The sequence below is a fragment of the Aotus nancymaae genome, unplaced genomic scaffold (genome assembly GCF_030222135.1).
Source record: "Aotus nancymaae isolate 86718 unplaced genomic scaffold, 86718_ANA_hifiasm-v0.15.2.pri h1tg000002l, whole genome shotgun sequence".
Lineage (NCBI taxonomy): Eukaryota > Metazoa > Chordata > Mammalia > Primates > Aotidae > Aotus > Aotus nancymaae.
The window spans coordinates 24,445,550-24,458,552 of NW_026988413.1; positions in this window are offsets into that span (position 1 = coordinate 24,445,550).

The window sequence follows — 13,003 nt, forward strand, 5'->3', positions numbered from 1 at the left end:
CGATTCTGCTCCTTTAGGATCCAGCACTGTGCTGGGCAGGAGGGGCTTTCATCACGTGGTTGCATGACCCTCAACCCAGGGAGGCTTGATTCGGCACTCTCCACCTCTCCTGGGCTGAAGTCATCGGTCTGTACCCCATCGCGGGTGGGAGGTTCTTTCAAATTGCCTAGTCCTCACTTTTGAGATGGAAAAAGTAAGTTGAGGACAAATTTGAAGAACAAAGAAGAAAAAATCATGAGGGTCAAATAAATTGCTTTATTTTTGGGGCTCAGAGTCCTGCGGGTGAAAATGCATTCACAGCATTGGCCATTTGTGGGGAAGAGTTATTTTATCTACTTTATACGAAGAAAATAAATTAGGCAATCTAGAAGCAGAAGTAAGTCCGATGACTTGGTTGGTTTATTCTCTCTTACCCGGGACCCTTTGTATGCGTACTTCCTGTTAAGACTTCAGGACTGATTTAGAAGTAGGTGAACTTTTGAGGTTTATGGTGAAATTAATTCTAAGGGTCATGGCAGGTTGTGGGGAGCCTAAATAGGGCAGACTTTGCCAAACTTGCTGGTGGGGCTGGTGTTTAAGCTTACTGAGCACTAAATCAGCAACCAGTGAGTTATAGGGAACAAGTTCGTGACTTATACCAGGCCCCAGGCAATGTAGTTTTCAAGTTTATGTTTCCCTTTCCAAGACTGAGTAGCCCCTAGATGTGACTTCTCATATGAAGTAGGACTTGGGTTTTGAGTTGGTTTCCAGGTCATGAGGATGAGTTTGTGCTGATCTACCCATTCTCTCTATTCTTCCCCCACACAAAACCCCATGTGACCTCTGGCATAAACTATTTGGCATGGGCTCGGTATGGGCTCTGTGATCTATGCTCATGAGCAAGGACCACCTTTCTCAGTGTGAAGAGACAGCACCTGTAGCTGTGAGAGTCAGCCGACCAGACATGTGCTTATGGCCAGGGACTGGAGTCTGTATGTGGTTTGCATATCGCTGTGATCTTAATGAATAGTATGCCACCATCACCAGTGGTGCTACCATTACGATGGCAGCATCAGAGTCTTGGCAGTGAGGGTAGGATGAAGAGCCCTGGCACTTGGAGCCTGAAGATGTGGTTCCAGCCTTGCAACTGCCTTGGACTAGCTTTGTGGCACTGAGTATGTCACCTAATGTATCTGAAATTCTGTTTCTATTAAAAGGATGACAATCTCTATCTTGACTACATCACAGTAGGTTCTGAATATTGAATGAGACAATGTAAGGGAAAGTGCTATATAAACTGTGAAGTGCTATGTGGCCAATATGCTGTTACTGATTGCAATGAAAAGACTATTACTGTTGCAATGCAAAGACAAAACTTCCTTTATTCTTACATTCCCTGGATATTAAGCACCTGGTATGTGATAAATACCAAGCCAGGTACTAGGAGTACAGCCAGCAAAAAGCAACCAAGTAGTATGGCTTTGTGGTCCAACATTAAGATTTCCAGGTTCACATTTGGTGGTCTGCTACCTTTGGGTGAGGTGCTGTACACCCTGGGGTTTGCTTCCTGCTAGACCTTTGGATGGGCCACCTGGAAAGGCCTCTAGAGAGGCTGTTTTTAAACTGTGCTCTGTAGAGCCCCAGGTTCCCAGGGAGAAACTCACATGGGTGAGGAGTAGAACAAACGGGAGGGATTCCAGCCTGTTTCAGCCTCCCCCTGCCTTCAGCCAGGCTTGCTTTCCTTTGACTACTTTATTTGATTGTTTGAAAACTGCTGCTATGGTGGAAGAAGCTAGACAATCTGGATCCTTGATCTTTTCTAACTTTTGCATCTGACTTATGGGTGAGTCTTTTTGAAAGTCCCTTTCCTCCTCACTCTTCCCAGGGCAGGCCAGAGGCATAGACTGCCTGTTGTCATTATTGGAATGTAACTAGGGTTTGAAGACTTTAATTTTAGTTCTTTTTTTTTTTTTTTGAGACAGAATTTTGCTCTTGTCACCCAGGCTAGAGTGCAACGGCGCAATCTCAGCTCACTGCAATCTCTGCCTCCTGGGTTCACGTGTTTCTCCTGCCTCAGCCTCCCTAGTGTCTGGGATTACAGGCATGCGCTACTACACCAAGCTAATTTTTGTATTTTTAGTAGAGACAGGGTTTCACCATGTTGGCCGTGGCTGAACTCCCGACCTCAGGTAGTCCACCTTTCTTGGCCTCCCAAAGTCCTGGGATTACAAGTGTGAACCACCACACCTGGCCAGTTTTAGTTCTTATATCCAATGGGAAGGGTCTGGGAGGGTCACCTGAAGGGGTGGACTGGTTTCCTTTCATAGCCATGGAACAATAGCCTGCACAAATAGCTTTGACAGCCACCTGTCTGGGCAGCCATGCTTCATGAGAAATGCTGTGCATGACTCTACCTAGGGCAATTTCTCCATGCCACAGAAAGTCAACTTCAATGGTGACTTGGTAACCATGTGGTAGCTTCACCCCTGGCCCTGAGCTCGTTGGCAGAGTCCTAACAGCAAATGGCATTTTAGATAGTCTTTGACCTTGGATGAAACAATTCTGCAGCATCTAGACTCTTTGCAGTAATTGACTCTGATGGCTGACAGGCATTTCCAAGGGAACAGAGTCCCCCAAGCCTGAAGCACTGACCAGCAATTGGAGTCATCTGGGAAGTAGTTCTTAGGTCACAGTGGGGACTGGAAAGTGGAAGAAATCTCTTTTCTAGCCAAACTGTGAAATATTCCAGGGATTTTTTTTCTTTTTTGCTTTCAGATAGCTCCTAATTATTTAGACAGTTTCTAAGATGGAGTATTCTGTGCTGGGAGGTTTACCTATATGCTCAGGATGACTCCCAGATTATTTTTGCAATGTTTTTATAGCATCTGCAATCATCTTAATGAGCCAATCCTCACTACAATACTGGTGGCTGCTGTAATAATAATAAATAACCCTGCAAATGCTTGAATATGAGAGGAGTTTGATTCTTGCTCACATTAAATCCAAAACAGGTGTTCAGGATTGGTGGGTAGCTCTTTTTCAAGTGGTTACTCAAGGACCCAGGCATCTTTCCTCTTTCCTCTGTATTTCTGCCATCCTCAGCATGTGGCTTCTAGGCTCATCATGTTTGTTTATATCCAGCCAATGGAAGGGAGGAAAGCATGGAAGATTGTATGTGGAAGGTTTTTATAGACCAGTCCTGAAAGTGGTACACATCACTCTGTTTGCATTTCAATGGCTAGAACCCAGTAACAAGGCTCTACCCAACCACTAAGAAGTCTGGGAAACAGAGTCTAGCTGTGTGCCCAAGAAGAGGAGATTTGGAAGACAGTTAGCTGTCTCTGCTACTAGTATCTACTTAGGTAAAATCTCCCTATTTATGGGGAAAGGAAGGCAAGAAATAGAGTAAGAAAAACTCTTAAATAGCAGCAATGTAGTTGACTTTCCACATTCAGAATACTCCTGGGCAAAATAAAACAACTATGGGAAATCATTTTCACTCATCCGATTTGAAACTGTTTTACAGTTTGATGGTGATGGCAGAGGTTTAGGGAAACTGGTTCTCTCATACCTTGCTTGTGGAAAAGTAAATTGGTCCAGCCACTTCAGAATGCTATTTGTCAGTATTTATGACAATTTTAAGTGTTCACGTCCTTTGACCCAGCAATTTCATTTCTATTTTTCCTAGAGTAACACTCACCGATGTATATGGTGGGGCTCAAATAAGATGCCTTTGCAGCAAGGTGTAGAAAGCAAGAGACCAAAAATCACCTAAATGACCAGCAGTAAGGGACTATGTGAGTAAACTATGGTTCACTTGAGTTATAGAATAGCATGGAATGGTGCTATGGACTTAATGCGTTTGTCTCCCTAAACTTCATATGTTGAAGCCTCAGTGTGATGGTATTTGTGGGCAGGGCCTTTGGGAAATGATTAACTCATGAGGGTGGAGCCCTCGTAAATGAAATTAGTGCCCTTATAAGAAAAGCCATGAGAGAGATGATCTCTCTGCATTGTGAGGATACAGCAAGAAGGAAACCAAATTGGTCGGAACCTGGATCTTGGACTTTCAGCCCCCAGACCTATGAGGAATAAATATCTGTTCCAGTTGATGGTATTCTGTGATAACAGCCTGAACTAACTAAGACAAATGGTTAAAAATATAGGGTAGCTTTATATGAGCAGATGTGGTCAGGGCTTTAAGACAATTCCAAACGAAAACAGCAAGTAGCAGAGCAAAAGGTATCATATGACATCATTTATAGAAATAATCACGGGAACAAGACAAAACTACAAATCTCTCTAAGTATATATACATTTACATATGCAAAAGCACAGGGAAGAGTCTAGAAGTTTATAAACCAGGGCAATGCTGTTACTTTGGGAGAGAGGACTGGGTTTGACATGGTAATTAAGGAGACTTTAGATTTCATTGTTTGGATTTTATTAACCCTAAAGCATCCTCAATGTACTACTTATATAATTAAAAGCAAATTAATAAAAATAAAGATGTTAAATAAATAAACTCAAAATATTTTGGACTTTGCAAATATAAATACCAATGGTATTTATCAGGTTTTATTATTCTTGAACAAAGGAAAAAAAAAAACAAAGCAAAACAACAAGAACTTTCTCAGAAATCCTAATCAGAGGCAGGCCACTTGTCCACGGTCACCTCAGAAATCACAACAGTGGGTGGGATTATAAAATCACACAGACTGAGTGTGTCATTACATCATTCAAGACCAGTAGGTGATCACATGACCCTGTAGCCTTAAACATGGTACCATCCAAAAAGAGCTTATTAAGAAAAATGGATAACAGGGAGTGCTGCTCTTATCTAGTAGTTCTTCAATTATGTTCCAATAGTCTGACAGTTGGAGTGAGGTTGATTCCATAGCTAAAATCAAGTAGTTGGTCACACATCTTTGTTTAGTTTCTAGAATATGCCAGATACACTAACCAGAAACTGAAATGGAGCCATGAATAAGATAGTCATTGCCACTTTGCTCATGGGGCTTGCAATCTAGAGATATTTTCCTAATTAATACAAAACATTTAGTCACCTCATAGAATTTTCTCTGTTTGTAGTTTTTCCTCCATAGATGTTTCCTTTGATTTTTGAGTTGCTTACATACCAGCAAGCACAAATGACAGCAGCAATAAAGCTGATGAAACAGTAGCAAATAAGTACTAACAGAAAAATTCAGAAATCATTTTTTATGTTTAATCTGACAGCTAATCTTTTTGGACAGGTATGCAGGGTTGTGATATTATATTTCGTGTATATGATATCATCTTCTTGTCCCCAGTTAAAATTGTTGATTTGTAAGTGGAATTTAAAATATCTCATGGGGCTATCCAGAGAATGTCATAATTTCCAGGCTTGATACTATCTGGAAAAGTTTAAGAAACATAGACTTAATACTTTGCTCTTTTTAAGGGTTCTTTTTCCTAAGGATTCGAAACAGGCAGAAGTCTTGGTTAAGAAGGTTTTTTGGGATTTACACTTCACTGACATTTTCCCAGTGTTCTGAGTCATTTCCTTCTGAGCCACAGCTTATCTAGTTACCAGGCAGTGTCTGGGTCATAGAAATACACTCTAATGAATTTTTTAAATTTCCAAATAATTTCTGTCTTCTTCTTGCCTTTTTTAATGTCATGATGTCCATAGTGATACTTCCAAAATCTACTTTTCTTTCCTATTCACTTCTCTCATGCAGCCCAGGCTACCAGAAATCACTTTTTATGTTTAATCTGACAGCTAATCTTTTGGGGCAGGTATGCATGGTTGTGATATTATATTTCATGTATATGATATAATCTTCTTGTCTCTAATTAAAATTGTGGATTTGTAAATGGAATTTAAAATATTTCATAGAGGCTATCCAGAGAATGTCATGATTATGTCCCCCCAACATAAACCTTCTGCTACTCTTCTTTCTCCTCCTTCTTGCCTCACAATCTTGGATTACAAAAGCCCAAAGGACTTGTCTGGCCTGAATGAGCCTGGTCTAGTGAAGGAGGAGGAAAAACCAAGAGGCAGACAAAGCTAGGCAGAGCTAGAGGGAAGCAGGGAGTGAAAGGCAGAGAACAGCCAGAGGTTAATCACGATTATCTTTTCACATAATCATTTGTGAAATGGTTCACTTGGTCAACATATATTTATTAAGCACCTCTCAAGTACCAGGGCCTATAGATACAATAGTAAACAGAATGAATATGGCCTCTGCCTTCATGAAGCTTCCCCTAATGGGACATAGAGAGGAGTAAGCAGGTATTCACCCAGCACCGTGATGAATGCTGAAGAACAGTGGTGCAGGAGCTCATTGGCCACCATGAGGTAGGAGGAAAAGCTTCCTGAAGAAGGCCACAGGGCTTGGCCAGGAAGCCAGAGCCTGCTAGGTATCCATTAATATTTCTTTAATAATAGCACCTAAATTTTTCTGACCAATGGCTACCCAGCTAGGGACTACATTTCCCAGGCTCCCTTGCAGCTGAATTCGACCATACACCTCAATTCTGGTCCATGAGACCTGAGCAGAAATGATGTGGGCAACTTCTGGTTTGCGCCCATAAGATGAAGGGTCTGGCTGCCTTCTCTGATTCCTGTCTGGAAAGTGGGCCTGCAGGTGGTAACTGGAGCAGCCACCTTAGACAGTGAGAAGGAAGCTCAATGGTAAATGTGGCAGAGGAGAAAGAATGAAGCAGAAACAATACTGTGCAGCAGAGTTGCCCTACCAGCCCAAGACCTGCAGAGAAAAAGATTCTGTCTGGCATAAACTATTGTTACTTAGTTTCTATTCTGGCAGCTGGACAAATATTTTAGGTCATATATCAGGTTTAAGAGAGAATTCCAAATTTCTGATCTCCTCTTCTTAACCACTTGTGATCTCACAGTTTAGTTCAGTAGCAGTCCTTGGATCAATCAGTCTGGGAGGCATTTGGAAAATGGGCTGTCAGTATTTTAGATTTCATGGGAGGAAGCCTCAGTGATGCAGGTACTCTTCCAATTTAATTCCCATGAAAATTTCTAAAAGACAGAGATTACTGTCTTAGTTGCTGAAAGAATGGCCTAAAGGAAAAGGATTTATGTATTTGGCCTGAAATCAAACTCTTTTCTATTAGGAAGACTAGAACATGCAGAAACAGGGAATACAGAGGCATTTTTCACTCTCTGGCTTGGAGCTCTTTAGCCCAGGGTTCAGGGATGGCCTTGGGATAAGTGTGGAAAGTGCCCACCAGTTTCTGGAGCAAGTCTACCCAGATGGTGCCTTCCTGATCAGTCTTCCGACTCTGAACTATTTCTTTCATCTTGACCCCATCCCTTGACCCACTCCTTTCTCTTTTTCCATGGCACTGTGGCTCCCTGTCACCACTGAGAAGCACCCTCTCAGTGTGACAGCTGGGAGGGAGTAAGCCTCAGACAACAAACCCATACCCAAGGTGGCACTCGGGTTCTTTACAAATAGGATCAGTCAAGAGAAGCTAGGTTGTGCTGGAATAATGAAACTCCCAAACCTCAAATCCAACATGACTGCTCACTTTAGCCACTCAAGTCAACCTGTATGACAATCCAACATGAGGCTTCAGGCTTCGTTGTGGCAAGAGGAGAGAGGGCATGGGAAATTCTTGATGCTCCCAGTCAGAAGAGACCCATTTGCTAGACAGAGAAAGTCACGCAGCCACTTCTAACTTCATAGGTTGGAGAGTAGGATCCTCCTGTCTGTCTGGAAAGGAAGGGCAACTGGAAGGGTCAGAGAGCAGCACAGTCTACCACAGAGATGACCTGAGAAAGGGCCAACAGGCAAACACAGTGTCTTCAAACAGGTGCATATTCCAGGAGGCGCACAAGAGGATCCATTGAGCTCAAGAAGAACATAATAGAATGTTGAATTATATTTATTCTTTGTCTTCTCCTTTTACAGTTTCTGTATTTTGAGTGTGTCTATTATATCCACTATAATGTCTATTTATAGTATAAATAATGTTAGACATGTAGTTTATGTGATTATAACTTGTAAATAAATATGTATATACTGGGAGTGGAAGCTCAAAAAGTTTTATGGATGAGGCTAGCAATTAAAAATGGAGGCTGCTGTGCTGGACAATAGGACCCTGAGCCTCTTAGGTTGTGAGTGCTGAGGGCTCCTTGAAAACAAGGCTCCTGCCGCCCTTGACCTCAAGTGACTCAGTTTCCTTGGTTATGAAATTCCTATCATGATTCCCTCTGCAGAAGCTGCTAGGATCGATATTCCAAAGGTCCTCAGAGAACAGGCTGAGACAGGGTAGGCAGGTAGGGTAGACAGATGAGGCTGAATACATTTTCTCCTCTCTTGCCTGCAGCCAGCAAATGCAGACGCACTGCGAAGAGGCAACGTGCTGTTGTAACTGCGCGTGGCACGTAGAGTGGGCATATGGGGTGCGTGGTGACCATCTGTGTGTCAGGTAGAGAATGCGGCCTTGGACTGGAGAGCCAGGGGAAAACATGACCAGGGAGTCTGGGCGTTATTTATCTGCCGTTGCGTTTCCTGATGTGGATGGAAATTTTTGAAGGACCCACTCTGAGGGAAGAGTGTTGCTAAGTCTGGCTGATTTGGGGATAGGGAGAAAGGGTGTGCAGTGGGGAGGAGAGAGACACACACACAGAGGCAGAGAGCACCATTCTTTATCTGTCAAAAAGCTATTAGGTATCCAGAGGGGAGAGGGGAGAGGGAGGGATAGAGGTGGGGAGAAGGAGCGAAAGGATGCCTGTGTGTACGTGTGCATGAGTATGTGTGTGCACCCGCGTGCACGGTGCTGAAAGCTGATGTGGACAGAATCTATTAGTTTTTCTTCCTCTGATTCAAATGGGGTCTCCCAGCTTTGGGACGTGGAAAGTGTCACTTCCTTGCTCACTCCAATGCCCCGCAGAAGAGAAGAAGAGCAGGGAGGAGAGCGGGATAGGGAATAAGGAGTGTAAGGAGCAGGCGCTACCGGGGGCGGGAAGGAGAGAAAGTGTCAGAAGACAGAACCCAAAGTGAACACCGGAAGTGACTATTCCCAGCGTCCAGAGCCGTCAACCACAGCCTGCAACCCAGAGCCCCAGGGACGCCGAGGCCGGGCACTGCGGGCCGCCTGCGGTGGCGGGAGCAGCTCCAGCGCCCTGTCTCCTCCGCCAGGGGCGCAGGCTGCCTCACGGCGGCGGGCCAGGCAGGCGGGAGGCGCGTGGGGGGTCTTGGAGCGCGGGCGTCAGTTTCCCTTAGGGCCCTCCGCCCTCCGCCACCCCTCCCTCTCTGGGAGGGACTGTCAGTTTCCGAGCTACAGGCTCAAACCCTCAGCTGTCTCGCGCAACCCCTCCCGCTCCACCGGTGGCCAGAGCCCTGGAATCTCAGCTCTCCCGGATCCCTCCCTCCCGTCCTCCCCGTGCCTGGTCCCCAGGTCAGGAGGCAAAACCAAGGCGTGCCCTAAAGCCCTGTGCTGATGGTGTTTCCTAGGACTTTCCAAATCTTTTGTTCTATGGAATAGAAACCAGCGTTCTAAAAGAGGGCGGGGCTGGGGGGAGGGAGATTGATTCCAGTTTAAGGGCAGGGGACATCTGGGGAAGCCAGGGGGCAGGATTTCAGAAGAGGCTCCGCAGGGTCTGGAACGTGGAAGCCGGCGGGACACAGGCGACCTCCCCAGCCACTCTTCCATCTCTGCCTCTCTGCACATCTGCTTCCTCCTTCTCTGCAGCTTGCTTTTCTCCGCGGCTCAGTTCTGCAGTGGGAGGTGTCTCCGGCATCTCCCAAGTATTTACATCTCCTCCATTCAAGAGATCTGAATACACTGAACTAGTCCTAAATTCCTTGGAAATTTCTCATTAGTCAAATTGGGCCAGGTGCCTCTGTCCCGTCAGCTGTGGCCAGGCAGTCAGAGCGCTGCACACAGCTGTGGTTGCTGGGGCCCGCGTCTGTGCCTGCCAGCCTTGCCTAGGCACCCTCCCTGTGGGTCTGGCATTTATAAAACCTCTGCGCCAACAGCATTCTCTGAGTCTTCAGTGCCTCCCCACCTTTGAGCTTTATTTCCATCCACTTACATGCTGAAAACGATGTTCAATATGCATGTTCCAACTTCACCCTCTGTCTGCTGCATTCTGTTATCTTTCCAGGGTGGGCCTGCTCGAGCCCACTCCAGCTGTGGGACTAGACCTGTCCAGTACGGGGGCCTCTGGCCACATGTGGCTACCGAGCACTTGAAATGTGACTAGTCTGAATTGAGATGTGTAGTGTGTCAATCACACACTGGATTTTTAGCATTTAGAAAAAAAGAGTGTAAAATATCTCAACAATCATTTATATTGTTGATCTGTTGGAATGACATTTTGGATATCCAAAATACTGAATATTAATATTGCATTAAATAAATAAAATTTGAAGTTAATTTTACCCATTTTTACTTCTCTAATATGGCTACTAGAAAAATGTGACTCACATTACATTTCTACAGGATAGCACTGGGTGAAACCATATTCTCAGCAAAGGCCCAGATGTTCTCACTTACTGCCTTTACTCAAGCTGTTCCTCCCTCCAGAAGGTCTCCCATCTTCTGCCTACCCAACTCCTATGCATCCTCCAAAACCTTCCTCCAGTGTTGCCCTTTGAAGCCCCATGCCCACAGGCAGAAGTAACCTGCCCACCTTCAGAACTGTGGAACTATTTTCTTTTACTATTTTTTTTTCTGGATTTAAAAGTACACTTCTAGTACACTTTACACATAATTATTAAAATATATTTTATCTTTTGTATTATATTGTAGGTCCTTGTGGCTGTGTTTTGTTTATTTTTTTGTATTCCAGGTATAGATAGCCAACGAGTGCCTGTAACTGACTTGAAAATATTAAGTCTGTGAAAGAATATCACGCGTTTGTCCTGGTCTGTGTTCCAGTTTTCTCCATCACCTCCTCACTCACTCACTGACACAACACAGGTGCACTCTCTCTGTCACCCCCACTGCCATGTCCACTTAGCCACCAAATACTTTTTTTTGTTTTTTTGAGATGGAGTCTCACTCTGTCACCCAGGCTGGAGTACAGCAGTGGCATGATCTTGGCCTACTGCAACCTCCACCTAGAGGATTGAAACAATTTTCTCCCTCAGCCTCTCCAGTAGCTGGGATTACAGGCGCCCGCCACCATGCCGGACTAATTTTTTGTATTTTTAGTAGAGATGGGGATTCACCATGTTGGCCAGGTTGGTCTTGAACTCCTGACCTTGTGATCCACCTGCCTCTGCCTCCCAAAGTGCTGGGATTACAGGCATGAGCCACCACGCCCGGCCAGCCACCAAATACTTAATGGCACTTTCCTGTGCCAGGTGCTAGTGGAATCTGGGTGAACACCAATGAATAAAGAGACACAGCCCCTGCCTTCATAGAAGTCACAATCTAAATGCGAGAGTGGTCATTAAAAAGTGAATAGATCCACATGGACTTATGAACTGTGATATGGAGGATTCAGAGGAGGTGCCAGTGGGGGAGGGCGGGTTTATTCAGATTCATGGTCAATTGGCGGCAATGGCCTTTAAGTAGAGGCCGGTGGGATGGGAGGCAGCAGGTACAGAGCAGAGGAGGAGGGGCCCAGGCTCAGAATCTGATGTGAAATATCCCGAGATGGAAAGGCGCTAAGCCCAAGGAGGGAGGAGGAAAGCTGCATGAGACCAAAGGGCATTTTCTCTGCAGTCCAACCTTTGGGTGTGTGGGAGGAATCGCTAGTAGGTCAGTTTCCTCTCTGTCTTCTGAGTTTACTCTTTGGAACTTCAGCAGCATCATGAACTATACTGGGCTTTTGATATCTCCAAGGTACTTTTCAACAAAGCATAAAGATTAAGTCCATTTTTTTTCGTGTAGTGTTACATCTAGGTGACTATGTAATGCAGTATATATGTATTCTTATGAAAATCATGTGTATAATCTCATTTTGATGCCCTTTGGATAGAAATCAGTGGTTTTCAACCACAGTTGATTTTGTCCCCCATGAGACATTGGGAGAGGTCTAAAGACAGTTTGGGTTGTCACAACTGCTTGGCGGGAGGTGTTGCTGTGGCATCCAGTGGGTAGTAGTCAGAGATGCTGCAAAATAGCCAACAATACACAGGAAAGGCCCTCCCTGCACCCAATAAAGAATTATCTGCCCAAAATGTCAATAGCGCTGAGAGTGAGAAAGAGTCAGGATGAACACATTTTTTTTTCCTTTGAGATGGAGTCTTTCTCTGTTGCCCAGGCTGGAGTGCAGTGGTGCAGTCTCTGCTCACTACAACCTCTGCCTCCTGAGTTCAAGCAATTCTCCTGCTTCAGCCTCCCAAGTAGCTGGGATTATAGGTGTGCACCACCGCGCCTGGCTGCTTTTTGTATTTTTTAGTAGAGACAGGGGTTTCACCATGTTGGTCAGGCTGGTCTCAAACTCCTTACCTCAAGTGATCTGCTTACCTCCCACCTAGGCCTCCCAAAGTGCTGGGATTATAGACAAGAGCCACCGCGCCTGGCCAGGGTGAACACATTCTTTTGATAGGTAGAAAGTTGAATCTGTGACAGAGACTGCCGGGTGCTACATCACATTCGTTGTTCCTTCCATCCTTAGTAAAAGAAGCCCATTTTTTTGCAAGGTCACACAATGCATGCAGCTAAAAGGTGCTATTTCCCAGTGTCCTCTGCATTTAGGTGTGGCCATGTGACTAAGTCCTGGCCACTGAGATATAGGTGGACATGTGCTATCTTTTGGGAAGGTTGCTAAAATGGAGTTGACTTGGCACGCATTGCTGTCAAGGGGATATTTTGCTCTTGTTTTCCTAATCTCCTGCTCCCTAGAAGGTGGTGTGATAGCAGGAGCTCTAAACAGCAATCTTGACATACTCATGACCTTGAGAATGGAAGCAAGCTGTGAAGCGGCCTTGAGGTGACCTTCAAGGTGGCAGAGCACAAAGTCAGCAGCCTTGGTCTCCAATGACTTCATCAAGCCCCTGGACTCTTTTCTTCCCTCCAGACTTTTTTTAGGTAAGAGAATGTGCCC